Genomic DNA, 5,463 nt, shown 5'->3' on the forward strand with positions numbered 1-5,463 from the left:
GAGCTGAGGGGCTGGAGAGATGGCCCAGTGGTTAAAAGCACTTGTTGCTCTTGCAGAGGACCTGGGTTCGGATTCTAGCACCCACATGGTGCCTCACAAACACCTGTAACTTCAGCTTCAGGGGACCCGATGTCATTAAAATAATAAAATAAAAATGTTAAAGGTTACACACTGCAAAACACAGTGTCCCCATGGAGACAAAAATGAAAGTATAATTAATAAACAAGAGAAGATAAAATGCAAATTTCAAACTAATCAATTTAAAAGAACAAAAAAGAAAAAACAAATTAGCAGAATAAAAGGAAAACGAACAGCAAAATGACAGATTTAATCCAAAGTAACCAGTAACTGTGCTGAGTAGACACAAACACTTGAGGTGAAAAACAGATGTAATTAGATTGGGGTTTTTTGTTTGGTTTCGTTTTTTTTTTGTTGTTGTTGTTGTTTTTGTTTTTGTTTTTATTTTTTTTGTTTTTGTTTTTCAAGACAGGGTTTCTCTGTGTAGCTTTGCGCCTTCCCTGGAACTCACTGTATAGCCCAGGCTGGCCTTGAACTCACAGAGATCCACCTGGCTCTGCCTCCCAAGTACTGGGATTAAAGGCATGCGCCACCACCGCCCGGCAGAAAGTGGAATTTCTAAACTTTCTGTTATTTTGAGATAGAGTCTCACTGTGTAACCCAGACTAGCTTCAAAAGTCCAATGCTCCTGCCTCACACTCCTGAGTGCTGGGGTCAGGTCAAAGGCAAGTATATGCCACCCTACTCCACTTAATCTTACTGATTCTAAAAACTAAATTACCTACATCTGTCTCCACCCATCCTTCTTACTAATTAAAAAGAAAAGGAAATACTTTATTAACTTACTAGTTAATCTTTATTCATTTACTAATTCATTTACTCCATTAATTCTTACTAATTAAAATAAAGAAGCACACTTCTGAGCAAACCGAGTCTCTCTCCCTGTGCTTTGATTTGTAGCCTTCAAATGACCCTGCTGCCAAGTCTCTCACTGCTGTTCTTGGGGTCTTGACAACTTCCTCTCTGCCTGTAGTCCGGCCTCCCCTCTCTCCTCACGGCCAGACCTCCTAACAGTCCTCACTGGAGGGTGATTCTGAGGGAGGTGACCCTGAGGGATTCAGCGAAAACTTCCAGCTTCCTGAGCACATGTTTTGAGCCGCCATATAAACGAGAAATAAAATTCTATTGTCCTCAAGCCACAAAGTCTTCGTGCTTATGTGATCCATGGCTGATTTGACCTAGCCACACTAAGGCGGGTGCCATTTTAACCTTCCATCCCGTGTTCGATATCCTTCTCTGCTTGAAATGCTTGAAATGCTTGAAATCCATCCCTACCTTGCTCTTGCCTGTTACCCTCACCCTCTGAGACCGGGTGGATGTTCACATCTCTCCCAAGTGCCTACGCTGATCCCTGGGCCCGTGAGCATGTTACATGCAGCCTTTGAGGAGTTACTAGGCTTAAATGAGGCCGTGAGAGTGAAGGTCCTTGAGCCCGATGCCCTTAGAGAAAGAGGGCGAAGCATTCCAGCTCCTCACTGAAGACATGTTGGAAGACTGTCCGGGGCCATGACAAGGCTCTTTCTAGGGACCTTGTTCCCAGCCTCCAGAATGGGATTACTTGTCACTAGTTCTGTGGGACCTTGTTATTAGTGGCCTGAGTAGACTGGCACACCTCTGGCACTTCTGTTACCTCCACAGCCCTTGACTCCTTGGCTTTTTTAGTTTTGACTTTTAGAAATAGAAACAGTTGTTGTTTTTGTTTTTTAAATCGCAATTGTGTGTATCTGTGTGATGATCAAGTCAGGCTAATTTACATATATCTGTCACTTCAAGTCTTTATCAATTCTTTGTGCTGAGAATTAAATCTCCCATCAGCCTCTCTGACTTTGAATTTGAATGGAGAGAGCCTAAACCCTTGCAACATCTCACCCTCTCAGCCCCATTCAATGGCCTCCTTCCTGTCGCGCACTCACCATGACCCAGCACCTGACTCAGGACATTCATACAGGGAAACTTTCCATCCAGCCTAAACACGCAGGTTTCTGTCAGTCTTAGTGGCCATCCTTCACCGACTCACCTGACTATTACATGCCTTCCCAAGACACAGTTATTCAACAAGTGATAAATACTGTAGCAATTTCACCTTAACAATTTAGTTATCTCTTTCTCTTCCTAGATTGAGATCTTGGAATCTACATACTAACCTGAGGGAATACTCATTGCATGCATGAATGAATACTCCCTCCAAATAACGATTTCATAAACTGTTTTCAACCAATTTTCCAAGTCAGTATTTGTAGGTAAGATTAACGAATGTCTTTATGCCTATACCAACAAAAGAGCTGTTCCTTTTGTTTCCACACTGGGTATTTAAGCTTATAAGAATAACTGGTGTTTGAGATTAAAACTGGAGTTGGATTTTACTATTTGGGTAAGTTGGTGAACAATGAAATCAAATAAACACACATGTTTTGTGGCTTGAACACAGGAGTTCATGTCTTGTTTACATAATAGTTCACAACAGGTGTTCAGGGCAGCTGGGCCTCCAGGACTCCAGGCTGCTTCCAATGCCTCACCTGCATCCCGCAGGACAGGGCGGGAGAGGAAGAGTGTGTGTTTCCTAAAATGCCTTGGATCAGAAGTGCTGTAGACAGCTCCTGCCAATCTATGGCTATGTAATCCCTATGCTACGAAGAAGGAAAGAAGAACTCTGCGGGCAGTGTCCTCTGCGCCCGTCACCCACTTACCCTCCCTCCCACTCTGTCTTCTTCACTCTGTTTTTGAACACGTGATAATGGCATTCCAGTGTGAAATAAGATCATATAGGATGGTGCTTTTAAATTTCTTTTTTTCATATTGATAGAGGCTTTTAAACTTCTTCTTTTTATATTGATAGAGGTGATGGGACCCCAATTTTCTCCCAGGAATTTTGTTGAGAGGTAAGGGCCCTGGGAAAAGGTGAGTGAAAGGATACAAAATTTCAGTTACATGGGAGGAATATGGTCAAGAAATTTGTTGTAGATATTTGTCACTATCATTAATAATAATATGTGGTATAATTGTAAATTGCTTAATAGATTTTCAGTGTCCTCACAAGAAAAGTACATATGGGGCCAGGCCTGATTTAGACATTCTGCAATGTCTAAATGTTGTACATCATAAATAAATATAATTTAACTCAATTAAAAAAGTGTTCTGAAAAAAGTCCATTTACCTATTTCTGCCATGTGATAGGACAGAAAGATGTCCCCTATGATCTAGGAAAGAGGCCCTTGGCAGACAGACACAGTATTCAGAGGACTGAGCAGACGCTATAACAGGCTGCTCAGTCTTCTCTGAGAGATCAGGCCTCAATTTCAGTTTCTTCAGACTAAGCAAGCAGTTTCTGAGGAGGCCACAAAGGACAATCAATGTCCAGCAGCCCTGACAGCAAGGATGAGGAGGCCTGGTACCTGCAGTCCAGGCCTGAGCCACAAACAGCTCAAGGTGATAATCAAATAAGGACAAAGCCTGAGACTTGTCCTGGCCTGCCCAAAAATGGAAAAGCTATAACCTTAAACGGCTTCTGACTAGCCTTAGCCAATTCGAACACACTAATATGATTGCCATTTGCTTAAGCCAATCATATTTAAGATGACTTAACTACTCTAGGACCTCCCCTTGGCTGTGCTTAAAAAGGAGCCTGTGAGCTCCTCCCAGGGTCATCGCCATTTTGCCTTTGTGTAGGATGGTCGGCTCCAGTATGCTGGAATCTTTCTTGAGATAATAAACACTCTTGTTGGTTGCATACGTAGATGGTGGTCTTTTGTGGGACTTCTCCAGGACCCGAACAGTCTCTGCTAGAGTTTTGTATCAGCTACTTTTCTCATTGCTGATGTAAAACAGCCGACAGGAGCAGCTCCAGGAGGGAGGCATGCCTTTGGCTCACAGTTTCGGAGGACTCAGTCCATCATGGCAAGAAAGGTGTAGCAGTAAGGCCCTGGGCTCAAGGTATCAAAGCTGCCCCTTCTCACATTTGACAGACCAGGAAGCAAAGAATGGGACTGGAAGTCTAAGTGGGTAACCCCTAAAGGTCACCTTCAGAGAAGAGGCCATGACCGGGCAGAAGACACCAGAGTCGCCACTGCCACCAGTGAGGCCCACTCACTCATTCGCCTGGCCCCCCGCCCCGTTCACCATGCAGCCTGCTTCTGCAAAGCAGTACGATCGAAGGGACTATGTATTCATTGAATTTTGTGTTGAAGACAGTAAAGATGTTCATGTAAATTTTGAAAAATACAAACTTACTTTCAGTTGTCTTGGAGGAAGTGATAATTTTAAGGCATTTAAATGAAATTGATCTTTTTCACTGTATTGATCCAAATGATTCCAAGCATAAAAGAACGGACAGATCAATTTTATATTGTTTGCGGAAAGGAGAATCTGGCCAGTCGTGGCCCAGATTAACAAAGGAGAGGACAAAGCTTAATTGGCTCAGTGTGGACTTCAACAATTGGAAAGACTGGAAGGATGATTCAGATGAAGACGTGTCCAGTTTTGACCGTTTCTCTGAGATGATGGATCACATGGGTGTTGATGAGGATGTAGATTTACCAGAAGTAGATGGAGCAGATGATGATTCACAGTGTTGATGAAAAAATGCCAGGTCTGGAGTAAGGAATGTTGTCATCGCCTGGATTTTGTGAAAGTGGAATAACTTCTGCAAGATTTAATAATTGAGAAAATTCCTGAGTCGGCAGCTCTAAAGGCAGGTGGTGTATTTGCCTCCTTTAACCCATTTTTTAACCTGTTTTTTTTTTAAGGCTTCACTGAGGGTTGATAATGTACCATTGTATGGGACAATGTAAGTCAGCTAAGGCAATATCCTTATGCATGAACATTTCCCAGGATTCCATGAAGCAGTTGAGATCCTAGGCAATTGACACAGCAGCTCTGATGAATAAACACATTTTACCTAAGTCTTCTTTCTGTAACAGTTACTTACGTGTTAGGAAGCTCTCGGCTTAGAGAAGAGAACAAGTTTTAGATGCTAGACCATGGGCTTGAAGGGGCTGAGACAAATTGGCTGACATCTTAACCTGATACCCTGCCATTCCTCCAGTGTACCTTTCAGAATTATTCCACTAAAGTTTATTTTTCAAAAAAATGTACTTTACATTATTGTATGTGATCACTTGTCAGTGTGAGGTGTATTTTAGCTAAAACTAGTGAATGCCCTAACTTAGATGGTTCTTGAAGCCTCTACATTTGGTATGTTTGGACCTTGAGCTCTTACATCTCTTAGCATGGAGGAGGAAGAAAGCTGTACATTGTTGCTTGAGAGTCTGTACATTTTAGACCAGATCTGTATTTGCACTGTCAGTATGAGTGGAAAATGTTAATACACTACTGGATTTTTTTATTTCCTGTTTTGATTTCAGCTTATGCCCTGGCTGGAAAACCTCA

The 5,463-nt window shown here is 42.4% G+C and overlaps 1 pseudogene; it reads left to right on the plus strand.

Moving 5' to 3' along the window:
- Positions 1-4,193: 4,193 nt before the first annotated feature.
- On the plus strand, positions 4,194-4,674 carry LOC114693352 (annotated as a pseudogene).
- The last annotated feature ends 789 nt before the right edge of the window (positions 4,675-5,463 follow it).

The sequence above is a fragment of the Peromyscus leucopus genome, chromosome 14 (assembly GCF_004664715.2).
Source record: "Peromyscus leucopus breed LL Stock chromosome 14, UCI_PerLeu_2.1, whole genome shotgun sequence".
Taxonomy (NCBI): Eukaryota; Metazoa; Chordata; class Mammalia; order Rodentia; family Cricetidae; genus Peromyscus; species Peromyscus leucopus.